This window comes from Pagrus pagrus, assembly GCF_965226575.1.
Source record: "Pagrus pagrus genome assembly, chromosome: 21".
In the NCBI taxonomy this organism is placed as follows: Eukaryota; Metazoa; Chordata; class Actinopteri; order Spariformes; family Sparidae; genus Pagrus; species Pagrus pagrus.
In genome coordinates this window covers 22,092,490-22,119,803 of record NC_140208.1, presented here as the reverse complement: position 1 = coordinate 22,119,803, position 27,314 = coordinate 22,092,490, and the positions used below count along the sequence as shown (strand labels likewise).

General features: G+C 41.2%; 1 protein-coding gene and 2 long non-coding RNA genes across 7 annotated transcripts in view; 1 reads left to right on the top strand and 2 right to left on the bottom strand.

The window, feature by feature from the left end:
• LOC311250962 (RNA binding protein fox-1 homolog 3-like) overlaps positions 1–27,314 on the bottom strand; it is a 655,829-nt gene that overhangs the window by 449,831 nt on the left and 178,684 nt on the right. The gene's annotated exons all lie outside the window — the stretch shown is intronic.
• Positions 7,498–10,882, bottom strand: LOC311250271. Of its 2 annotated transcripts, XR_014621260.1 has the most exons (5): positions 10,803–10,882; positions 9,916–10,050; positions 8,615–8,744; positions 8,345–8,451; positions 7,498–7,929 (listed from the first exon to the last, which is right to left on the bottom strand). It is a non-coding gene; the product is annotated as an uncharacterized lncRNA (long non-coding RNA). The 2 variants fall into 2 exon arrangements; XR_014621261.1 differs by lacking the exon at positions 8,345–8,451.
• On the top strand, positions 16,695–20,345 carry LOC311250965. The gene is made up of 2 exons (XR_014621336.1): positions 16,695–17,269; positions 20,037–20,345. It is a non-coding gene; the product is annotated as an uncharacterized lncRNA (long non-coding RNA).

Below are 27,314 nucleotides of genomic sequence, written 5' to 3'. Positions count from 1 at the left end.
GTATGGATACATCTTCGGCAAGACTGCTGTTGGCTGATCAATGTTGTTCTTATCATTTCCTCAACAACAGCGTTGGTTGCACTGCCCTATAGCAGGTGTATCAATATAACTGGTTAACATGTGTATGTGGGTCTGTAGGTGTGTGCTGGCATGAGCTAAGTGAAGGCAGAAATGGGGATCTATGCAAAAGTGAGCAGATCACCATGACATACAGGCGTACACAAAAGCTCACAGACAAACACACCCTCTCTCTCATGGCTGTAATCCATCCAAGGCCTTTCAGCTTTAGGGTGTTTAATGTAAACACTGTGATAACACAATCAGTCCCAGTCCCCTCCACCCTTCTCTCTATATCTCTCCCTCTGCTCCCTCCTCTCCTCTGCTCCTGGGCCAGATAATGAAATACATAAATGCAACATGTTTTTTAAGACAGTGGGCTGTTTTCCTCCCCTCTCCCATCTTGCCTTTGAAGTCAATGTGTGTTTCACTCCAGAACAAAATGCACAACAGCCAATGAATAATGGAGCCAATCGCAGCACAGCCACCTTCTAATCTGAGTAGGCCTGCAGCCCAGCGCTTCAAAGCTTCACAAGCCCCTGAAGCCACAGCAACAGCATCACAATTATGATACACGATCACCAAAGCAACAACAGCTTCTTAATGCTGAAGCAACCCTGACTGCAACAGCAACATGATGGTGCTACATCACCATCACAACAACAGCATTTGAATTTCAGAACAGCATTATGATGCTACAACATCAGTGCAGAGTTGTTTCCACTTTTTATACGAAAAGTGGATTAGAGGGTTATCATGAGTGTCAGCATGATGTGAATTTCGTCATCTGTCATTGTCCACAAAGGTCCGCTCGGACGAAAAACAAGCACACTGACCGCAAATGCACTAGAAAAGCAAACTCATCTCAAGTCCTAGTCCGTGTAACCCCACACACCATGTCTCTTTGACGCTTTCTTGGTGTTCAGCCAAACACAACAAACAAAGGAGCTCTTGTTCTTGCTGTCATGAAGTCACCATCTTGTTTCATAGTGTGCTTGTTTGTCTGTGTACACAGGCCCCAGATTTTTGTTGTTTACAGTGTTGACAAGTCTGCGGCCAGATTGACATTTCTCTCACTTTTGGCTAGCTTTGTTGCAGATTTTGAGGAGAGACAACTGGCTGTAGATCTTTATTATTCTTGTACAGCACATGTAGTTTGGTGGCAAATGCAAATAACTCCACCTAACATATCCTGAGCAGAGGTCTAATCAGCTGGAATAGGTGAAACACCTCTGTGGGTGCGCTGGACCTTTAAACCATACCAAACAATCATCATCATAGAATGAAAGACGTTCACATAGACATTTCGAGGTTAGTGAGGTAATTTCAGAAGACACTTGCTGGGATGTCTTCTCACCTGGCTATTATGTTTAAGATAACAGATAGAAAATGGTGTTATCTTTCATATAAAACCCTGTTGAGCTTGGTGGATCGTGATAGGTGTACTGTGTAGAATGGCCCCTCCTGTCTTCTTGATAATCTTATGGAGATTAACTCGCTTTTGGAGCCAGCCTCAAGTGGACTTTAGAGGAACTGCAGTTTTTGGTACATCTGCATAAGCGTCAATTCAGATAGCCAGAGGTTGCCACTTGATGGTGATAAGACAGATATGTTGATTATAGGACAAGACAGTTCAAATACCCAAACATCTAACAGCTGTGGTTCTCTGTCCCACACATAACTCAGCATTGTAGAAACGTCTGTCATTTTTTATCAAACCCTCAGTTTAGACAAACATGTTAATTCAGTGTGTCAGTCTGGCTTCCATCTCAGAACAATGTCCAGGATCAGACCATTTCGTTCTAACGAATATCAGGAAACATGATCATGCCTCCATAACCAGTCCATAAGACTATTGACTTTTGCTGACATGGAAGCATGCTTGTCTTTTAATATTCAATGCTTCAGTGAATTATTTGTTGTATTACATGTGATAAATATGTGACATATGTCCACTGAGGGCAGGCCGGAGACCTGTATTACCTAATGCTCAGTGTGTACAGACCTCACTTTATCACTTGAGGCTCACAGCTGCTATGTACCTATTAAACCAAAATATACAGGTGGCATTCAGAGGAATACAATAATAGCAGGGGATGGCGATGTTGTTTTACAGCAGTTATCATACTTATCATGGAATGGCGTGATTATCCCCCCATATTGAAACAAGCAAATGAGAAAGATGGCTGTGAGCAGAATCTTCCATTAGGCTAATCATGCACAGTGCCACTCTTCCAGACATTTTATCATTAAATCGTGCCATGTGTGATGCCTTTGTTTGCATAAACACCACAGAGGGATATCTGATTGACAGAGTTGAAATGATAAGAGGCAGCTTTGTTTGAGCTCAACTGTTTGTTCAAAGGAACACAGCAAACTGGCGCTGCTATATCTCTCTTTTCTTTTTGATCATGTTTATCTTGCTCCTCACTTCCCGAGGAAAATGACAGAATAATGACAATATAATGCTCAAATGAACAGTGTATGATTATCAATTATGGTAACACTTTAGTTTGCAACAATTCACTTGGAAGTAAGAGTGCAGAAACTAGTTGTGAACTGAAATGGCATGAGCAGCAGAAGTCATGCAGGAACCAGTTGAAATTTTCCTGGAAATGTATTTAAGAAATGACCAACTAATTATCAGCTGCTTAATAGGAAATAGATTATTATTATTATTATTATTATAATTAAATCATGTTGGGGTGATTTTCAATATATTTTGAGTTAATTATTGTGGTAATTGGGATGCAATTTCAAAAAAATTCATAATATGTTACTTAATATCTACCACCTACTTGCCATGAAATTTGCAGACCTGTTACCTCATCTACTCAGGTATACAGCACACTTTTAACATTAACTAGCTGAACAACATAAAAACACATTGGTAAGAGGTAATCTAAGTGCTAAGCTTTACACAGCCAGCTATGTTTTTATTTATTTAATTATTTATCCTTTATTTTAAGTTCCATTGAGATTAATGTCTCTTTCTAGAGAGTCCTGACCAAGACAGGCACCTGCACAGTTACATGGTTGCCAACACAATACAAACTTATAACAATAAAAGCAAAGACAAAAAAACAATACATTGCTTATGTTAGAAAAGCAAGACAGGCAAACTTATACCTAAAATTGCCAATAAAAACAGTAATACTGCATATTCCACAAAAAAAAAAAAAAAATCACTGTCAAAGTCACGCACTTCGTTGGCCCAACCATCTACCCTTACCGCCTTCATAAGGGGTTTTGTAACAACATAGCAATCATAACTTCTGGCTTTGCTACTTAGGGAGGACAGACATTTCTCTCATAACCCTCTCAACAAGTTGTTTTAATCAGTGACTGTCTTTCACAAACACACATGTGAAGATGAACATAATTCATCACAGACTGTATTAAAGTGGGAGGATGTGCAACTTGTCCCTTTTTTTCTCCACTTTGCTGGAGTTAAATTGCTCGGGCAGTGCAGACAGGGTAATATACGACTTTCATAAGAAGGCCTCAGAAGCCCATGCAAATAAGTGTGAAATTGCAATATAATCAATTATGTAAATGACATCGGGCTGAGAAGAAGATTCATTATTTCCAACAAAGGCTATGAAAGGCTGCAAACTCAAACCACAAGAAACAGAAAGAAAGATGGGGGTTACTAAAAAAGGTTGGTTAAAAACATGAATGAATGGTAAAAAGGGGTGAAAAGTAGGGGTGAAAAACCCATAGACTTAAAGTGAGAAGAACAAAAATCTTTTATATTCGGTACAAAAGCAAAGCCTCTTTGTCATGTCTGAGAAAATAACCCTCCTGACCAATGGCAGCTTGTCAGTAGTGGGTGCTAGGGCACCGCCCCACCTGTCCCACATGAAGAGTTAATGAGTAACATGTATAATCTGCAAAAAAAAAAACGTAGATTAAAAATGTTCCTTGTTGTGTAAAGTTACTGAGAGGTGACGTATTTCCGGCCCCACGCTCAAAAATCTTTGGCCATAGCTCCCAATTATAAGTTGTACATGCGCACTTCACTTGCTGTAATAGGAGCTTGCTAGGCGTTGACTTTCACCGCCCCAAGGCCGTTCTAAAGAGCGTGAAAAGGAGTTGATGTAGGAGCAGATGATGTAGAAGTTCATAGAGAGTTGGAGGAGCCTTGTGTGATAGAGTGAGTTGTGGAGAGTAGGAAAGTAAAACCTAATAAGCTAATTAAATGGGCTGTTTTAGTAATATTTTTGTTTAAGCCCTGTTTTTAGCCTATTTCTGACTACAGTTTGCTAACCTGGCATGAATGTATGCCCCAAATAATTATTAGCAGTTGATGTTTGGAGTGTACAGACGACTATTACTAGATTAGTTTGATTCTCAGATCATAAAAAAATGATATTTTGAATTAGTATAGCAGCAAACAGCTACTTGCTACTTAAAGATATATTGGAGTGATGGCGTCCTGAGCAGAGAGTGACGTCACACTCACTGTGTGTTGTTTTTGGATCTCTTCTGTTCTTTGTTTTTTGATAGCAGCGTTGGCCACGTTATCAAAACGCTGCTACAATGAAAAAAATGTTGGTGGGTCCATGCCATCCAGAACAGGATGTCATCGCCATTGATGTCACTGTTTCAAAAATAAAATATTACTTAAAGTAAGTTTGGTTAGGTTCAGGCAAAAAACTCTAACTTGGTTTCATTGTTATGTTAAAGTCAGGGAACAATTTCAGTCTTGTTTAAAAAAGAACAATTTCTACTGTCGGTAGGAAATAAACATTACAGCAACACCAGGTCATCAGCATATAGCAGGAATTTTACTTCCTTATTGTTATGGGTTAGGCCGGATTGCTCCAACAGTACTGCGATGTCATTAATGCAGATGTTAGATAGAGTTGGAGATGAGCTGTTGCCCTGAAAGACGCCTACACCTTGAGTGAAGAGTTTTGTAGATTTGTTACAAATGTTTACTACACAATTAATACTGACATAGATTGACTTAATTGTGCTATAAACTTTACCCCCTGTGTAGGAGTGGGTGTAAACATTGTCAGTAGTGTGGTGATATGCTAAAAAAGCCTATTTTAATATACTTTTAAAATCAATCGTTCAGGGTTATCTAGGATTGGATAAATCTAATGAAAGTAATAACCTGAGTCATTAATGATAATGGATGAACACTGGGGCAAGAAAAATGAAGAATATAACAAATGGTGTGCAGCAAATGTAATATTACTAATTCCCACATGTTACTGAAGGTTGATGGTATGAATGAAAAATATCTGCAAAGTACAGATTATAACATTATAAACAAGTGGAATATTTGCGTGCACATGGGGTTTAGGCTTACTAACTGAAAAATATCTGTTGATGAAGGCTAAAGGGAAGCATATGCATATACATGTGCTTTCATTCCAATGCAGCATAAACCACAAGCATGTAGAGGTATTAAGTTCACAGTGTCCTCCAGCTCACAGCAGGACTCAGCTGCCAGGAGTGCTGCTCATATTTTCATTTTCCAGAATACTCTCAGACAGTTTACCATGTTGTGCTAATAACACCCCAGACTCCCCTTGCATCATACATATCTTCCAAAAATAAACCACAATGAGCTGCTGTGTTGATTCATGTGCAGGCACTGAAAAAAGTAAAACGAGAAAAAACAACATTTGGAGTTCTGGAAATTGACCGTGTTAATTATGGCTGCCAACTCCTTAAAATGCATTTGGTTCACAGGGAAATATGTAGATCATCAGTTAGTCAGTTAGAGGCAGTCACATCATATTAAATATGTAAAGCAGGAAAAACAGACCCTGGCAAGCCTTATCAAAAATACACGCACACACACAGAAACACACACACACACACACACACACACACCAACCTACTGACAAATGGCATGCATTACACACAATGTATAAAAGACACATGCACACGTTCACAAATATACTGCATTATGCCTATACAGTCAGACATACCAACCACTTGCATCTCTCTACTCTTTGGCCTCTTCAGTAACAGAGTTTACACATCATTGACTCATGCAAAGCAGCAGCCCTGTGTTGATTACTGTAATTTAATACACAGACATCTGCATTTAATACGCGCACACAAATGAAGGTTATTGGCTCAGGAGCTAAACAAGCAACCATGCTCAGTACTCTGTAACTTGTTTATTACTTGAAAAAAATAGTAACAAAATTATACGCCTGCCTGCATAGGAAGTTACAGCACATTTACAGCAGCTTTATTTTTTTACTTTGCTGTCAATAGCAGGAGCTACGAGGAGGTATTTAGGCATTTATGTATTTATGTTTCTTGTAATTTCGACGATATGGTAAAAATGAATTTACACCGAGTGTAAAATTTGGAAAAGGTCTTCAAAGATGAATGTTTTACAGAGGCTATTATATTCAATTCAGATGTGACCCAATTATGTTCCAGTTAAGTTTATTAAATCATTACATAGTATGACTTGTACATTTGTGTGGGAGGGTAAGCGCCCCAGACCTAAATTGGAGAAACTACTGTTATTAGTAGATAAAGGGGGGTTAGCATTGCCTAATATAATGCATTATCATTGGGCTTCACAAATTAGATACATCGCTGAATGGTTTAAAAATTACCCTTATCTTACTTTTTTGGATTTGGAAAATCCTGGATGTGAGCCTGCTCTTTTGGACATGCCATTTATAAATAATGTAATTTTACTACAGGGAATGAAAAATAATTGTATTGTTAGAAATACTCTAAACATGGCATCGAGTGCGTAGGCATTTTGGGATTCTGAATAAATACTCTGTTTGGGCACCTATTTTATGTAATCCTGATTTAGCACAGTCTTGTTCAGCTGTGGGTTGAAAGCATGAAAGGATTCTGGTATTTCTAAAATACAAGATCTTTTTATTTGGGACTCCCAAATCCTTTTCTCAGCTCCGAACTGAATTTGATCTCCCTGAAACACAATTCGTTTGCATTTTACAGCTTAGGAGTTATATCCAATCCATACCAATATATAAAAGTGGTTTGAACATGAATCAACCTGAAAATATATTATTGAAAGCTTCTTTAAAAAAGGACCTATTTGTAATTTCCAGCCAAATACAATAATTAGTTCAAATAATCCCCCCCCCCCAAAAAAAATTTAGTTCAAACTCTTTGATATTTATTTTATATATTTCATTTGTTTCTATGCAAATTCATTGTTGCAAGTTGTTAAATTTGTAAAGACAAAAATAATTACTACTATGTATGTATTTATTGACCCATATATTCACCATTGCTCAGTTGCACTCTTGTCACACAATAACTGCTAAATAAAACTGTTGGAGGTATACACTGATACTAAGTTCTGAGAACAGCTCAGGCATACAGAACAAACATTGTAACCCATATTTGAGTAAAGCTGGCACAAAAGTCTTTCCAGCAGGTAGGAATGTTTCATTTTAGTCATTATCAACACAAATGTTTATGTTTTGCCATTTATTACAAAGTTCACAAAATTTACAAAAAAGCAGTGCAATAGTGGACACTAAAATGCCTTGGTGTTTGGTGCATAAAAATGAAGCCTAAGTAGTGCAACAGTCAAGAGCATAAATACGGAATACAAAAATTACAATAAAAATGTAAGGAGATACTATAACAAATGCTATAGCAAGTATGCACATGGAGGTTTTAGACTCACAAGGCTATACAGTTCTGTGCAAAACTTTTTACATGGGATGTGCAAAAGTTCACAGAGAATATGCGTAATGGGATGATGGTCAAAGATTTCAGCTGATGTAATGTATAGAGACAGACGTCCACTGGGGGGACATTGTTGATGAGACCAGCTGCAGATGAGAATAAAGGGCAGAGTGGTCATTCATCACTGGGGGTGGCTGGACTGGATTTCTGGTTCTATAAAGACAAAGATGTGTCAGGGCAGTTAGTTCAGTTCAGACAGTGTTTGTATGAGAGCATGTTAGGACTGCATTTATTATACAGTGTGAACAGGGATCAGGCTAAGATATATACAGTGTGACCACTGTAGTGTTTTGAATGTTTTCTGTTAAGCCCTCTGTACATGTAGGATATGATTAGTAAGATCTTTAATTTTAATATTACTTTCAGGATTTATTCATTATTTCACTCTGATGATGTCAGTACTCATAATACACACATCACAGTGCCATCTGCCCTCTTTCAGGAGGGAAGTAAGGAAGAGTTGTGTTCAAAACTAACAATTTTATATTGTTACATAGCGGAAACATATACACTGCAGAGAATAAACACGTTCATCACATGATGAGATCTTCAGTTACTTTAGACTTACGTGTCACTATCAGTCAGTCCAATGGTTAATGCAGCAGGACCTTCCAGCTCTGCAGGCCCGGTTGTTTCTTCATGGGGGTAGAAGCCAGAGCTGCTCTTTGTTTGTACCTGTTGCAAGAATTGTATGATTTACTAACTGTACACGATATCTGTGTAAAACAGTGTCATTGGTACAGTTAGATGTCCTCATTCGCATCACGCTGTTACAGTTTGTCATTGGTTACACTAAAGATATGTTTCAGTAAAACAGTCAATGTTAGATGTTTCTTACCGGTCTAAAGAAATGTTGCAAGATCAGCTTTTTACGCACCCAGCGCTGTCTCCAGTGTTAGAAAGCCAAGCCAATATGTACTCTTGTTTAGCTTCTTTTCTCTGCTGCAGACGTGGTTTCTTTCCAGGAGCTGTTGTTTGAGATGATGATGAAAGTTGTTTTCCAGCCACACAGCTTGAGATCTTCAGAGGACTCTTTAAAAACTTAGCTTAGCAACTAACACAGCTGGAAAATGTCCCAAGGTCTCCTCAAAAGTTTTCAGCTGTTGTTTAAAACAGACCACAGATTCAGCAAATCTGATGGACTGGGGAAGGCCCACTAGACGACCACTAGAATAAGTGCTCAGTAATTCTGTTATGTATGCAGGTGCCAGGCAACACAGAGCCTTATACTATGTGATTAATAACTTTTTAATATTGATTCAGTGCTTAACTGGAAGCCAATGAAGGGAGGCAAGAAAAGGGATGATATGTGACTGATGACCAGTAATTGTTAACAACCTAGCTGCTGCATTTTGGAACACTTGAAGACGTGCTAATGAGGACTGGGTGATGCCTGTGAAGAGGGAGTTGCAGTAGTCTAAATGATAAAAGATTAAGGTGCGTACTGGAAGTTCTATGTGTTCGGCTGTAAGCATACATTGTCTAAAAGTGGCTCAAGTGAGCTCTGCTGAGAGCAGCTGTTTCTGTGCCTGCAGCTTTAATGCTAATGAGCTCCGTCCTGCTACACGCCCCTCTCAGGGAGAGGATGCCGTTCACGCTAGCGGTAGCATGTGCTAATGTTTACGGTGGATGTATCGCTATGGCTCTCGAGATGCTGTCGTTCAACCACACCAGTTTGACCCAGAATCTGACCAGAAGGAGAGGCTCAGAAAAATACAGACTCTGTGGCTGCAGCAGGACTCCCCAACACAACCACCCAGCTCCCATCCCCCACTGACCTGCAACAGGTAACGTCTAAAAACAGCTAGCGAAAGCTGTGTTTGTCTCCAACAGTCTCCAAACTCTTGGACACTGTTCGCACAGTCTCTGTCTCCAGTCTGCACATGTTTCCAGACTTTTCACTGTGACAACCAAGCTCCCTCATAATATTATTAACATTAAACTCGCTTCAAACGCCGTTGCATAGCGGACCGAAGCGGAGCTAACTAGTTAGCCAGTTTCAAGCTGACTTCACCAAACTCGTAGGCAACTGTAAATACTATCAACACGTGGCGACACACAAAAGAGCATTTCTCGTTGCGCTTCAACATGGTGCTTTTGATAGCGTAATGGCGGATCTCCAAGATGGTGGTGCTGTACCTGGTGGGTGGACACCGTGGGTGTCAAGTGTCTTTTAAACGCTTGGCTTCCCACACTTGAAAAAGGAAGGACTTCAGACACAGGATTTCACTCTCTCCCTGGTTTATTTAGCCAGTGACAACGAAGTTGAAAAACCTTTAACCACAAAAAGAAAAAAAACAAAACAGTGTGAATAAAATTCAGTATTGCGATCACAAGGTACATTTTAACACATTTTCAGGTAAGTGCATTTAATAAGGTAAAGGTAAGTATCCTAAACACGTTAATTACTCCATTAAATCAACCCAGGTAAGTAAGGTAAGTAAGTGTGAATTTAAACAGAAACTTAGTTCTACTTTTAGAACATTTACTTCTTAAATTAACCAATTTTACATCAGGTTTGAACCTAAATTTTATACATATTTATATCATATAGTCTTTAGATATCAATTTTAACTAAACACATTTTTTAAACTTAAATCAAATCAAGTACTTTAAACTGATTTTACTGCAGATTATAGCAACCATTTTCTAACAGAAACTCATTGTTAGATACATAAATTAAATATTTTTACTTGGTAATTTAATAAAGCAAAATTTTCTATACTTTAAATACTAGTCTATTTACCCTTTACTATCTGTTTTCAAACAAGGGTTTAAGCAACTAATTGGCTCCTATTTCCTTTACAAATTAAATAGACCATTTCATGATAAATAAGGTGAATGACAAAGAACTGAAATAAGCACAAATTAAATATCAAAATAATATTTTAGCCAATTACAATGATAATTGCTAACATTAAAATCTACTCATAACAAACAATCAATGTTAAATTCGATTAACAATGACAGGCACTATAATTAATTTGCTCAAATACAGAAGTCATGTCAGTGAGCCCTGAGCTTACCGGCAGCCCTTCTGAGTCCTTTTCTCATGCGTTTGGTGAAGTTGTGATCTTTTCACGTTTCTTTGGTGTGAACGTGTCTGCTGCTCTCAGCTCCGTTGCATTACAGCCGAATGACCTAGCATCTCCTACTGTTCTGAGAGTGTGTGCGCTGCTAATTAGTCTGATCGTTCTCACCTGTTGATGCGGCGCACCTGGCGTCACATGCACGCGCATCGGCTGTCACGTGCACGCACGCCCGCTGTCCTGCTCCAGGCAGATTGCCGCAACAGTGGGTGGGATTATTCAAATGACCGGTCGTCAACGTTGATGACCGAAGCCAAATTTGACTCGCTCATCTGGAAACTGCAGGCAAGACACCGTCAGAAATCTGTATCTCACTCAAAAAAGCACGGATGGTCTTTTTTCAAAGTTTGTATGCGTGTGGCAGCACCATAGACCCAAAGTAACACCCCAAATCCCAGAAAAAGAGAGTTTTTTATAATATGGGACTTTTAAACTTTTAGCTTCTAAAATAGATATTTTTCGACAGGACCTCAGGATTTATCATGACAGCTGCTCCACTCCATACTAGATCCAGTGAAAATATGTAATGTACATGTTTTATGTGTGAAAACATATAAAACATGTATGTGTATTTGTGATTGACTGCTGTAACATCTGTGCAGTTAGAGAAAAATATGCAATGGTTCTCACACTTTGTTTAACTACCACAGCGCATTTCAGCCATTTTAATAGTGGCATAGGTTCATTAAGACATCCTGCTGTCATCCAATTCACTCTGATTCCCCAGGCCTGTCCAACAGAACACCCACACATATACTCAGATTTCCTCTTTCATTAGATCAAGTAAGTAGCAGTGTGGGTATTTCCTGACATGGAAATGTGGCTGCATTGAGTGAACACCAGACTGAAGGTGATTGTGCTTTGTCAGGCCAAGACAACAGATAATAAATCAGAGCTTGTGCAAAGGTTGAAACTTTGTGTAAATTAGAAGTTACTAAGCCAACATTAGCAAGTCTTACCTTGGTCAGCAAGCATCGGCTTTATCTTTAATTTTGTCTGTTATCGAATAGACTGTTCAGCAGCTCTGCTGACTTTAATCATATCTGCACTACATAATTTAAATCAAGGTTGACAGTTCATTCTGACCATGGAAACAGCTGACAAAACAAGCTCAACTCCCGGTTAGCCTGCTCATTTGTCCTGAAGATTTTGACCATGGTCCACATCAACACACTGAGTTTGTTCATTTGTCAAGCAAAAGTAGATGGTCCGACTTTCAATGATTCTGTACACTAGATTCTGACCTAGTTCCAAAATTAAGTTTCAAGCTCAAGGTTTAAGTCAAGTGTGCTGGGAATGAAAAAACTGCACATGCTGAGTGATAAATTTCAATGGCGGTCTGTAGTGATTATTACTGGCATAATTAAGGTTTGACAAAGGGTGAAGGTGTAATGTATTCAACCCTTGTAATAGTTTGTATGAATTAGAAAATATTTCCCTGACTGTGCTAAACAGTGTAGGCCTACAGAGGTGAATTGAGAGGAGCTGTTAGTGTTTATGAGCTCCATCTCTATCCATCTCTCTGGAGGATGGGATAAACCTTTAGGCCTCTAAACGCCTGAACCTCTTTCTCACATTCATTTCACCCCTCTTCCTTTTCCCCCTCTCTATCCATCCTTCTCTCCCTCACTCCCATATCTACTCATTAGAACTGTTAAAAAAGTACAAATATAACAGAATAGGATGGAGAGCCAGTTCCCTGAGTGGCCTGCTAAGATTTGGGCAGGGTCACAATGATTTAGGTGAGTTTGCTTTGTGGGAAGGAGATGAAGGGCTGAAGAGAAGAGGAGGTACAGGAGGAACAGGTATATTCTGACAGATCAACTTTACTCACCAGAACCTGAAACATCTGACGATGTTACAGCTATTAGGTAAAATAACGAAAATGATATCCTTTGAAATGAGTTAAAATGCATATGAAAAAACTCATTTTCATAGGTGACACTAGATAGATAGATTAATCCCGTGGGAAATTTAGACGTCCACTAGCAGCATACATATTACAACAACAAACATGACATGTAAGACATGACATGACATGGTGGGCGATGCCCAGGATGGAGAGCAGGTTGTCCAGGGTCCTTCCCTTTGCTACTGTCACCACTGAGTGCAGCTCTGTGACTGCCACAGAGCCAGCCCTCCACACCAGTCTGTCCAGTCGTGCTGTGTCTGGCTTCTTGCTGCTTCCTCCCCAGCACACCACAGCATAGAAAAGGACACTCGCCACCCACAGACTGGTAAACCATCTATAGAGTTTTTTGCAGATGTTGAAGGTCCCAGTCTTCTTAGGAGGAACAGATGGCTGTGCCCCTTCCTGCAGAATATTGATGTTTGCTGACCAGCCCAGCCTGTCATCGAGCTGCAGCCCCAGATATTTGTACATCCGGACCACCTCCACATGGACTCCCTCGATGGACACATGTAGTAGGTGTGGTTTGTTCCATCTGAAGTCCACCGCCATCTCCTTGGTCTCATGGGTGTTCAGCTGCAGGTGGTTCAACCTCTACCACCTTGTGGAGTCCTCAACCAGGCTCCTGTGCTCGTCCTCCCGACAGTCCCTGATACTGCTGACTATCGCAGTAGTCTGTGACTGGAGGTCAGATGTGTACAGGGTGAACAAGACAGGGGAGAGCACAGTCCCCTCTGTTGCTCCGGTGCTGCTAACCACAGTGTCAGATGTGCAGTCCTTCAGCCTGACATACTGTGGTCTCTCCATGAGGTAGTCTGTTATCCATCTCACCAGGTGTGCATCCATCCTCATCTCTGTCAACTCTGTCTCTCAGTAGGAGGGGGTGGATTGTTTTAAAAGGCACTGGAAAAATACAAAAAACATGATTCTCACTGGGTTGCTCTCCTTGTCCTTGAGGTCTAATGTCCTGTTCTTTCTTTTGGGGCAGCTTACAAACTGATAAAAGTCATGGTAGTGTGGAGTCCAGTGTCACATGGTTAAAGTTCCCTGAGATAGCAATGGAAGCATCTGGGTGTTGTGTGGAGTCTTGTGATGGTGGAGTGAATGGTGTCATACGCAGTCTCGGCCTGCACCCGAGGCGGAACATAAACACAAAACAATGGCGTGGGAGAACTCTCTGGGCATGTAATATGGTCTGAGACCTATTGCCAGCAGCTCAATGTCCCTGCTGCACATGATCTCCTTCACCATAACATTTCCTGGGTTGCACCATCTGGTGTTAAAAAACAGCGCAAGTCGCTCTCCTTTCCCTTTGCCACTGCGGTTAGTGTCTCTGTCTGCTCTAACTGTAGTGAAACACAGTAGTAGAGTGTTTGAGTTGAGACAAGTTTCGGAGAGGCAAAGTAAACTGCACTCTGTATATCCTGTTGTTCCTCACAAGGGCAGCCAACGTGTCTGTCTTGTTGGTTAACAGTTCACATTCAAATCAAAATCAAATACATTTTATTTATAAAGCCCAAAATTAAAATCACATTGCCTCAATGGGCTTTACAATCTGTACAGTGAAAGACATCCTCCGTCTTTAGAAAAAAAACCTTTATACAGGGGGAAAAAAAGATGGGAGAAACCTCAGGAAGAGCCACAGAGGAGGATCTCTCTCCCAGGACACACAGACATGCAATGGAAGTCGCATGTACAGCTCAGAACAACAAATACAAACACAAACCCATACCCCATAACTATCGATGCAACAGAGGACTTGTATTTCCACAGTTTATACGTTAGCTTAGCCTTTACCTTCGCTCCAGCTCTGCTGCCTCGGTACCTCTGCTCTAGCTCCTCAGGTATGGGATGACAATGCCAGCTTGTCCCATTGTTCGGAGTGAGAGCAGCTACTCCCTTGAATAAACAAGTTTTCCACCACTGTGTTGCCAATAAAAAGGCACAATATCCATAGGATATATAGTAAGTTCTACACAGTGAGTTTAGTTCAAGTTAGTCCAGTTAGCTACTGGACAGGCAGCCACTTTCATCGGCACTGGAAGCTACCACAATATACAAATACAATCCACAAAAGTATGTTAATCCCATTTATAAGCAGACTTTGTGATTTGGTTGTTCAGTGTTTGGAAGGGCCCTTCGTTCTAATGAAGGGAAATCTTAATTCTCAAGTATGATGATGAAAATTTTGTCAGTAGTACGTGTCTATTAACTTTGTTTCAGAGGTGTTGTCTGTCCTTTTCCTGTTTCAACATGATAATCGTGTGACAAACATGTAAAGTGAGGCGCATAAAGAAATGGTTTTCAAAATTTAGCGAGGAAAATAAAAACTTAATGATCTTGACCCAATCCAACACCTTTTGGATTAACTAGAACGCTGACGGCAGACCAGGCCTTGTCACCTAACATCAGTGTAGGACCTCACTAATGCTCCTGTGGCTGAAGGGGAGAAAATACCTTCAGCCAGATTCCTAGCTATCAAAAACTCAGAAGACAGAAGAGTGGAGGCTGTTCCACCAGTACTGCAGGTGTACACTGACTGATGGGTGTCCATACTGCCAGCCTTGTAGTGCATTTGAAGTACTTACAAGCTCTGTCAGATCTTTTAATTGAACTCAGTGTAAATGAATGAAATATAAAAATGCAAGTACCCTTTTCATGGTGCGAACTGCATAAACCAACCTGTCGATGTGAGAGTAAACTGAATCCCTCTCTATAAAACATTAGAACACTGCAGAGGCATGTTTTCAAAGCACTTTGTGGCCTATTGCCTGTCTTGATGCCAATTGACATTTAAAATGTGCTTTTTTGATGATGGGTAGAGGGTGGGAGTGGAGGTGAAGGAAGGAGAGGTTGCATGCAGAACGCCTTGCTTCTCCTGGAACACTGGTTAAGTGTTTGTGAATGTATCCTGCAGCGTCAACACTGGCACCACTGGCTTAGACTCATTAGCATAAAGAAATGTAGCTGAGCATCTGACAGCAGAGAGAGAGAGAGAGAGAGAGAGTAAGAATTGCGAGGAGGTATAACAGAGTGCTGGCATAGAGCAAACGGAAACAAATGAGATAAATAAAGCAAACACACACAATGGTTTCTTCATTGTCCAGTATGTAAGCTAGAATTGTAATGTTTCAAGCCTTTGTTCGATGCATCGATCAAACTGACCTGCACCAATCTGAATAAAAAAGTTATTAAATTGTATCAACAGCAATATTCATATAAGATGTTTTAACTCAAACTAATGGCAGTTAAGAATAGGCAATATGGATGAAGGCTCTCAGTCAACCAGGTCATGGTAATTCTAAGTGCTACATCGTTTTTGTTTGGACCCAAAATGCAGAGAACGGAGGCAGGTGTTCAGTCCAAGGGTGTTTATTCAACAATAGAAAAATGAGGTGAACGAGGAGGGCAGGCAGGTGGGACGGTGCGGTGAGGAGACGGCGGACAGTGTGCTTGTGTAGTGGTGTGATGTTGTTGCGCCATATTATGAACAAGGCAGTGAGGCGCAGACTTTTATTTTGAAGGCCAATGTTTTTGCTGTCATGGTTTTTCATTATTCCATGAAGTAGTGTTAATATGTCATGAAATTGTGCAATTGTAAATGTTATAATAATGTTGTGAGTTTATAGGTCAAGGAAAAGGTCGTAGATTAATAGCGGAAGTAAAGTTTGTATTTTATTTTGTAAATCTGTACTTACCGCGCTACGTAGTGTTTTACTTCCTCTTTGATCGGTGACTTTTTCCCGAAAAGGTACGCAGTTCTGTTGTGCTCCGTGTTTTCGTAGTTTTTGGTTGTAAAAGTGAAGCTAAGTTAGATAAAAAGTCTTGCAAAGCTGGTGTAGTTATGATGTTAAGTTGTAGAACTGTTGTGTTAGTTCTTTTCATGCATAAACTTGTTAACTAGTGTGTTGTTGAGATTTGGTGTATCAGGAGATATGTAGTGACTTTTCTCATGGTGTTACAGAGCACAGAGAGCATGTATGAGAAACCCTGTGGACATCTGTGAATGTTTCTTCTCCATAATGCAGGTATGTGAGTTTATGCATGTTAATATTATTTTTATTTATTTTTGATTGAAACTTTTTGTTGACTAAATGTGCACTGCATTTATGTTTGTTTATGCTATGATGTATAACTCTCTTTGATCGGTGACTTTTTCCCGAAAAGAGCACAGAGAGCATGTATGAGAAACCCTGTGGACATCTGTGAATGTTTCTTCTCCATAATGCAGATGCAAAAAGCGTATCCTGGAATAAAGTATGCTGAGACCGTTCAGGAGTGTGTCTTTGTCCATCACAATAACACAACGCAGAATTAGACCCACTACAAACTGGTGCCGTGACCCGTCGACTGGTCAGCTGGAGCTGACCACCTTGGTTGCTGCAGTACGAGAGACCAGGATCCAGTGACTCATCGATTGACGAGCGGGAACCGTCCAGCACAGTTGCTGTAGTGCTGATCACTAAATCGGTGTCCTGGTATCGTCGGCTGGCTGGTAAGAGTGAGACACTTCTTTATGCTAACTCCTCGACCGGTGGACAGGAGATATCTTTTGGCCGTGGCAGTACTACAGAGTTCTCATCCTGGTTCCAGCTGGTTCAAGAGACTTTATTCTTCGCAGTGAGTTGAAGAGAGTGACTATTCGCTCAGCGTGCATTGAAGACATATGGGTGCTCATACAGGAGAGTTTCTCTAGGACAATTTTTTTTATTTTTCTGACCTGTACTGTTATTTTCACTGTGTTTTTGGGGGTACGGTGATAATATGGAGACGTTTAAGATACACGGAGTGGGGGCTGCTAGTGATACAACTTTGAGTGCGGGAAGGGGTAGGGGTGTTCTGATGTATACTCCCCTGTCAAAGTCTACACCTAGCAGTCAGTCTGTGTTGCAACCAGGTCGTTTTGCGGTGGGGGGAGACAGAGATGTGGGGTTAGGAGATGATGTGGTCAGGCCCCTACCATTCACTCCAGGAATATCACCTGTACGTCCCTCTCCCCAGAACGTGATCGATTCTGGCATCGGATCACCTTCCAACCAGCTTGCTGATTTGGTGAGGTCGATTGGAGCTGAAATTGGAGAATCTATCAAGGCTAGTTTACAGCAAAAGGGGTCTCCTCACCAAACACCTTCTGTCAGCTCTGACCGACCTCAGCATGTCTCTCATTTTGATCAGTGTGCCACCACCGTCATTGACGCTTCAAAGTTGAACTTAGTACTGCGTTCTGAAGTCAATGTTCCACCTTATTTTAGAGGGGATGGCTCTGATAAGTACTCTATCTCTGAGTGGGAGGAGTTAATGCGGAGTTACTCCCTAAAACAGGGTTACAGTGGGATTGAATACATTGAAGAGGTCATGAACAGACTTTTGGGCAAGGCTAGGGATGTCACCAAGGTATGGTTGCGCAGCAATCCTAATGTCACAGATGTCAATGTTGTCTATAGTGTACTTAGGCGCCATTTTGGTGACGTTGTACACTCCGACCTACCTTTGGCTGACTTTTACGCAGTACAACCTTTAACTGGGGAAAGCACCTTGGATTACTGGATTAGGCTCAATAAAGCAGCTGAAATGACAGAACAGTGCCTAGTCAGTAAAGGTGAGCCTGCTACGGATTTGAGTCGTCATGCAGTCATCATGTTTGTTCGCAACTGCCCTGATAAGGAGCTTGCTCTGATCTTTAAAACAAAGCCACCACGCGATTGGTCCGCACAGGAAGTTCAGGAACACATTGATAACCAGAGAAATGTGCAGGTGTTTTGTGGGAGCCAAATATCAGTGCAGAAAGAGATGGCAGTCAGGCATTGTCAGGAGGGGATAGACAGTGATACTCGGACTGCGCGCTGGGTATCTGACCTCTCTGAGTCTAGAGGTGAGGACGAAACCGATCAACCTGTTTTTTTGGAAAGGTCTGGTGTTCGCAGAGACTTAGAGGAGGGACCGCAGGTTGATGTAGAGAATGTCAGCAGATTTTCTTCATGTGGAACAGAGGTTGAGAAAAGTGCTGAGCCACAAGCTCATGTGGACATAGAGTCGGTTGAACCGAGCTCTGGCAGTTGTCAGCTGTCTGATCAGTCTGTTGACACCCACAGTGTTGGGTCTGCTATTAGTGACTCTATACACTTAGACAGGATTTCATGCGGGGACTCGGTAGCGGGAAGTCAGTCACAGGCCATGGCCACTGACCAGAGGGGGGTGGTCGTGGGTCTCTCAAGGGGGAGAATTAGCACCAGGCTAGGTAGGTTGGTTAGGCCGGTGAATAGGCTTATTCAGACTATGACCACACAAAGGATTAAGATGGTTACTTAAAGCGTAGCTTCTATCTGGAGGTAGCTATATAGTTTTGTATGGTATATATGTATTTTGTGTGGCGCTGTGCAGGACAATTTTTTGATGTGCCACAGTTGTTTTTTTGTGTTGGGTGTACTTTATTGGTACTATATGTTCCATAGCCCTGAAATGTGTATATGGCATATTTTCCTGGGGTTAAACGTGTGATTGATCACCTCACGTTTGCCTTAATCCTTAGTTGGATAGTTTTTCATAACTGGTTGGGCTGGTTTATGTTTTGTAGTAAGGGAACTATATAGTTACACCTGTAGACACCATGTATGAAGTTTCATTTGTTTTGTTGTGCCATCCGCTTCGTCAATGTGAGTCGTGTTCATTATATGGCGCAAAACAGTGGGGGTGAATGTAGTGGTGTGATGTTGTTGCGCCATATTATGAACAAGGCAGTGAGGCGCAGACTTTTATTTTGAAGGCCAATGTTTTTGCTGTCATGGTTTTTCATTATTCCATGAAGTAGTGTTAATATGTCATGAAATTGTGCAATGGTAAATGTTATAATAATGTTGTGAGTTTATAGGTCAAGGAAAAGGTCGTAGATTAATAGCGGAAGTAAAGTTTGTATTTTATTTTGTAAATCTGTACTTACCGCGCTACGTAGTGTTTTACTTCCTCTTTGATCGGTGACTTTTTCCCGAAAAGGTACGCAGTTCTGTTGTGCTCCGTGTTTTCGTAGTTTTTGGTTGTAAAAGTGAAGCTAAGTTAGATAAAAAGTCTTGCAAAGCTGGTGTAGTTATGATGTTAAGTTGTAGAACTGTTGTGTTAGTTCTTTTCATGCATAAACTTGTTAACTAGTGGAGAAGTCGTCGTCTGTGTGTGTTGCAGGGCTGCTAAAGTAGCATGTCATGCTAGAGTGTGTTGTTGAGATTTGGTGTATCAGGAGATATGTAGTGACTTTTCTCATGGTGTTACAGAGCACAGAGAGCATGTATGAGAAACCCTGTGGACATCTGTGAATGTTTCTTCTCCATAATGCAGGTATGTGAGTTTATGCATGTTAATATTATTTTTATTTATTTTTGATTGAAACTTTTTGTTGACTAAATGTGCACTGCATTTATGTTTGTTTATGCTATGATGTATAACTCTCTTTGATCGGTGACTTTTTCCCGAAAAGAGCACAGAGAGCATGTATGAGAAACCCTGTGGACATCTGTGAATGTTTCTTCTCCATAATGCAGATGCAAAAAGCGTATCCTGGAATAAAGTATGCTGAGACCGTTCAGGAGTGTGTCTTTGTCCATCACAATAACACAACGCAGAATTAGACCCACTACACTTGCAGGCGGGCCAGAGAGGTTGGGAGGCAGGCAGAGAGACACTGGAGAGCTCTGTTCATGGAAGAAGGAAAAAACACAAGAATGAGCTGCGGTCCGACATCCAAAAGGACTGTAACACTAGAAACATAGAGATTAAATTCATGCAGGAAATAGCTTGAAAACTCTCGTATATTCACCATATGTGACGGAACAGTCTGGCACCCGAGTAACGGAGAGACGAGGGAGATATAGTCAGAGGCTGATGAGTTGATGGGAGACAGGTGCGTCTCTCTGCTGCAGCGGGAACCAGTGACCACGCACACACACACACACACACACACACACACACACACACACACACACACACACACACACACACACACACACACACACACACACACACACACACACACACACACACACACACACACACACACACACACACACACACGCACACACACACACACGGAAGAACACAGAACAAACAAAAACCCCAACTGCCATGGCAGGCACCTTGACAATCGGAGGCAACTGGACTCGTTTCAGTTTCATGAAACTTCAAGACACTGAAACAAGCCCAGTTGCCTACGATATAGCACTTAGAAATGGGCAATATGGATACAAATACATTGATATAGTTGTTTACTGTGGTATACTAATGTATTTGTCTAAAATAACCGGACAGAAATGTCTGTTTTTATTAAAACATGTTATTCAAGTTAAGGAACTTAAAAATGTTGCAGCACATACTACAGGGATATTATTGAGAATATTGTGCCAGAGGGTGTGATGTATCCCCTCAGGTGATCTCTCTAATGTGATCTCATGGAGCCACAGATGTAGACAAAGGGAGACTGACACAACAGCTTGCTGTAGTAACGTTAGTACTTTGCAGTGAGAAAAACAAAAGTGATTCTTTATGAGAAAATGTTTGGGGAGACGCAGTCAACACGGGTTGTCTAGTCCTCAGCGAGAAATGGAGGTGAGGTCAGTTTTAATATCTGTCAACAATAGTATGGTAGCTTATATCAGCCTCAAGGGCTAGAATTATATTTGGCAGCACTGATGCCTCTTTCATCAGCAGCCCAGATACTGGCAGTGACCAGAGAGTTTAAGGGCAGGGTGTTAAATAGAATGAGCAGCAGGGGTGGAAATGGTGGTTATTATAATGTATTCCTGTAGACAACAGCAACACCACCCCCTTGTTTTGGGATTGGTTGTGAGGACTGAGAAAGACAACGGAGATTGGACAGATTCATGTGTTGTTGGTTGTGATGATGTAATTAGGAGGTACAACAGGACCACACCGAGGGGATGGGATTTGGGTGCGAGAAGTGGTATGAAAACATGCGACCAGAGCCTCTGTGGGGAGGACGGCATGTACAGAGTATACCAGCATCCTTAAGAATGTTCATGTACTCTGGAAGAAGGTGGTTTTTGAATTGATGCAGAGCTGAGGCACATTTTGATGCTAGCAAAGGGCTAGCATTAGCATGTGACCAGAAGCCAGGTATCCCAGGAAGAAGAAGCGATGAGCACCCCAGATAATCCACCAGATAATCTACAGAATAACAAATAGTAGCGTGAGAGATGTAAATTAAGCAACGATATTTTGGTTCATGTGCAACACACATCGGCTCAGTGTGCTGCCTACTGCATGTCTGAAGGAGTATCAGCACTGAAGGCTTCGGTGCCTGACAGGCAAAGAGAAACTGGAGCTTCTCCGGTGTTGAGGGGAAGGCAGCAGAGGTGCAATTAGTAAGGTAGTTACTTGAGTAGATTTTTGAGACAAGATCTTTACATTTACTATGTTACATTTGAAAACAATGGCACAACTTTTATTTGTTATTTTATGCGTATATGAGTATGGAATCCAAATCACGTTAACCGCTAATATTTACGAATGGAGCAATAGCGCACAGTGCTGCAGTTGTATGAAGTCAATAGAACATTAGAGAACCCATCACTGACAGAGAGAACTGTAAGTGTGTCTGTTGTGGTCATAAGTTTGATAATATACACACAATATATCATCCTTCAAAACTACTGCTACTTTTCCTGCTTTCTGCCCCAATAGCAATATTCAAGCTAACAGTGTGTAAGGTGCCAGACCTGTCCTGGTGATGGAACTGAGACATCTGTACTGGAATGATTTAACTTTAAGGACACTGTAACATGTGGACACTCTTTATACTTACTTTTTGACATAACAGACAGTCTATTATACACAAGATTTGCTGTTTATTAGCCAAACCATTGCACTTCAGAGTAAAACTCACAATGTGCCTGTCTTCTCTATCTTTTCAATGCAACTCTGCATCAAGATTTAGGGAATTGTTAATGTTAAAAGTAACAGCGGCAAGACTTTGTCTGACCTAACCTACCAAAGAGAGGGTGAAATGATAATGACTGCGTTTGCTGCCTTGGGTCACAGAGACTGATAGTTTCCATCAGGAGTGACGGGCTGACCTTGTCTGAGTGTCTACTCTGACCTAGAGAGACATACAGCCTGGATCATATCACTGACGGAACAACACGCGCACGCACGCACACACATACACTGAACTGGTTATGGAGTCCCTCTACATTTAGTTTCAGTACAAAGGCAGGAGACAACAGAGAGAAGAGGAGGAGGAGGAAGAGGAAGTAGAGAAGAAGGAAGTAGGGCAGACAGAAACCAGAGCTACATTCATTTAACACATTTATTTGTTTTCAAGCCAGAGAAGAGGATTCAGCAGGACTCTAATCATGAGAACACCTGGTTTCACATGTACAATTTCTGTATATTTGTGTCTGTGTGCGTGTGTGTGTGTGTGTGTGTGTAAAGGCTCTGATAGGTGTGTTAAAGGGCCTGCTGCTGCTGTCCGTGTGCTGATAGGGCCTCTGATCACCTCTGATAGTGGGGGACAGCCTGTGACTTTTCCTTGGGCATTGATTCTGTAGTTTATGGTGTGTGTGTGTGTGTGTGTGTGTGTGTGTGTGTGTGTGTGTGTGTGTGTGTGTGTGTTGTACATGAAGACTCACACGAAATAGTTGATAATATGTCTTGTGTGTAAGGAGGTGAAGGAAACACTTCCACATGTGTTTGTGTTTTACAGAGAGAAAGATAAATTCATGTGTCTTAAACACTGAGTGAGGATGAGAATTGTGTGCGTGTGTTTGTGTGTCTTCAGAAATTAATAATAATAATATGTTTAATAATAATTAAACATGGCTTTGGCTCAGGAGGTAGAGTGGGTCATCCATTAATCAGAAGATCTCTGGTTTGAATCCCCGGCTGCACATCGTATCCTTGAGCAAGATACTGAACCCCCAAATTGCTCCTGATGAGCAGGGAGCAGGGCACCTTGCATGGCAGCCTCTGCCATCAGTGTGCGAATAGGTGAATGTGATGAATGTTGTAAAGTCCCGTGAACAGTCAGTAGACTGGAAAAGCACTACAGAAATTTACCATTACACAGTGACATACACACAGGAGATTGGACATATTGCTCCGGATTTACACATTTGCTGATAAAAACTCAGCAGCTTACTTTTCAAAAGTAAGATGAAAACAACCAGTTGAACAAATTGTCTCATAAATGTCAAGTCAAACAAGAAAAAGTCCATGGTGATATATGGAAAGTAGAGGTCTTGAAGGTTAAAGAAAGTGGTGGTTTATTCCTGAACATGACAAAGTTTTCCATTTCCCAGTAGATGGAGATCTCCCTATGATCAATATGTCAACCTCTTTGATGTCTAAAATATTACAAGTATGTGCTGAGTGTGTGCTATCTGCTCCACCTGCTCAAGTGGCATTAATTGATGTATACAATGTAAAGACTGCACAGCTGCTCCAGGGAGCCAGATCCTTCAGCACCAGGGAGCCAGATCCTTCAGCACCAGGGACAGCTCCTGCTCTCAGCGCTGCTGAAGGTTCTGTTCCAGCCAAATTCCCACAAAATCAATCTTTTATTTACACACAATCTAAAGTAATTTAGATTTCATATGTAATGTTATATGATGAAATATAAGTAAGTGTTATATTCAGGTAGTTTAATTTAAGAATATTGTAACTCGCTATATTCCTGTCTTACTAAATACAGCCTTTCCAAACTTAAACTAGATCAAAAACAAGACCACTCACTAACATGTGTTTTAGCATCTCTACATTGGTTTTTACTTTCTACTTGAGGCATTTCTGCTTTCCTTCTATAGTAAAATAAAAGAAGCCGGCCATGACTTACACATGTGGAAAAGGTTGCCATGAATTGTCTTTGAATAATTAGCCTATATATAATTGCAAAACAACACAGCAGCCAGTAGCAATCTGTTCCTCCCTCTAGTTGTACAGTGAGACTACCAAGGCACCTATGGGGATGTGGTACGGGAGGATAGCCGAGAACAGGCACTCAGCCGCGGGTCCCGCCGATTTCGCTCCCTCTTGTTGTCCGGCAGACTACCAGAGCCACATAAAAATCTCTGTCAGCGTCAGCAACATGTTATTATTTTCTAACTGTGGTGGTTGTCGGGTGTAAATGGGTTGTCATTGTGTTTTTCTTGCGGTTGGTTTATACAAACAAACAGCCAACAGCAGAGCCGATGCAGCGGATTAATGTGTAAAGAGACACTAACTTATCATTTTTAACATTATCTGTGTGAGCTAAAAGTTTGAGTTGAGCTTTGAGAATGAAACTGAAATCAGAGGCGGAGTAGGGTGGGTTACTTGGGGACTGAGGCTGTCTTCTTGAGCAGTATGACTGCACCCTCTGTTCAAACGGAACCATATAATGACAAGGAGAGAGAGTAGAACTCATTCATACTGATTTCCCTTGTTAGATCCATAAACTTCGTCATAGACATCGTCACAGTCCCACGACGGTATTGCAGCATTTTTTTATCGTGATATCACAAAATTCCCTATCGTTACATAACTCGTAAATAAAAAAATAAATACAAATTTAGTCTGTTAATATTTCAGGATTTAATTCAGTTGTATTTTAATTGATTTAAAGCACTCTGATTTTATTTGATGCAACATTTAAGATGACAGCATTTTACTCATCTGTAGCTGGTGAAATTGATCTCATGAATTCAGTGCTGTCTTTAACATCGCTTTAACTTTCAATCCTCCATGGAGGCATCGTAAATCAGCAAATGTAACTCGAAATCAGACAATGCAATGCAGTTTTGTCTTTAGTAGATGTGCACATTTCAGTTCAACAGGTGATTCATAATCGCTGGATATCTCAGTTTATTTGTCAGTATAAAGAAAAGAACTAGTACAGTATGCATTTACAATAAAGGGAACAGTGCGAACACAGCTTACAATTGTTTACGAAGTTATTTCAGCAGGTCTTGTTTTGTGAGGAGGAACTGTAAATAGTAACTTTGTGTGTGTGCATGCGTGTGTGTGTGAATGTGTTTTCACACTTCTGGCGAGGTAACAGTCTCAATTACTGCTCTGCCATTTGCACAGACCAGCTAAGGACTGTTGCATTTTGGATTTTTGCACTGTGTTGCATCATTTTTTTCTTTTCACATGCACGTATGCACACACCCACACAAGCCTGCACACAACCCTGATGACTTCTTGTCCGGGCGTTTTATCGCTATTTGTCTTAACCTGTTTCTGATTGATCGTCTCTGTCTCTAAGGTTGTCTTGTATTTGCCTCATGTTGCAACCATTGCACACTTTGTAAGTGAGTTACATTTTATCCGTCAGCAAATCAGAAATACATGCACAAATAATCAAAGTCTTATTCTTTTTGATCTCTCTCATCACTATACAATTCTCAAAATATCTTTTAAAGCCGACTCACTGTTGCACTCTGGCAGAGCCCCATCTGTTGAAAGTCTTTACTGATGTACATTGTATAATTTGTTGAGAACAAAATGACTCAACAACAGTCAATGGAAACCAAAATCATCAACTCACTAAGGGCTTGATTCAAAATCACCCTGAAAATCAAAGTAATCACAGGCTGATGCCTCCCCAGACCATCAGTGACCCACCGCCAAATTGGTCATGCTGGATGATGTAACAGGCAGCATAATGTTTACTACCGCATCTCCAGACTCTTTCACGCCTGTCACATGTGTTCAGTGTGAAGCCTCTCTCCTCTGTGAAGAGAAAGGGGTGCCAATGGTGGAACTGCCAATTTTGGTGTTCTCTCGCGAATGCCAATCTGGCTGCACCATGCTGGGCTGTGAGCACAGATTGCACTAGGGAACGTCAGGCCCTCATGGAGTCTTTGATTTGGTGTGCATCTTTCTGACCAAACTGTCAGAAAGATGCACACCAGTAGCCTGCTGGAGGGCATTTTGTAGGGCTCTGGCAGTGCTCCTTGTGTTCCCCATTGCACAAAGAAGCAGATACCAGTCCTGCTACTGGGTTGATGACCGTCTACAGCCCTGTCCAGCTCTCCTGGTGTAACGGCATATCTCCTGGTATCTCCTCCAAGCTCTTGAGACTATGCTGGGACCTACACAGCTAACCTTCTTGCAACCGCACACATGGATGTGCCATCCTGGAGGAGCTGGACTACCTGTGCAACCTGATTAGACGGCAGGTAACGCTTCATGCTAGCAGTAGTGACAAGGACACTAGCAGTACACAAAAGTAGAGAAGAATCAGTCAGGAAGGATAAGGAGAGAGCAATTGTCTGTGGCCATCACATGCAAAATCATTTCCTTTCTGGGGGTTGTCTTGCTTTTGCCTCTCTATTGCACCTGTTGTCACTTCATTTGCACCAAAGCAGGGGAAATTGATCACTTGTGCTTCCAAAATGGACAGTTCGATATGCCTGAAGTTTAACTGACTTGGTGTTATACTGTAACGATTAAGTGCTGCCTTAATTTTTTTTGAGCATTGGGGAGGTTGCCCACTCCCAAGGAAGGACGAGCTTAACACCTCAAACTGATTGAATGTAGAGGCCTGGAGAGATTAGCGT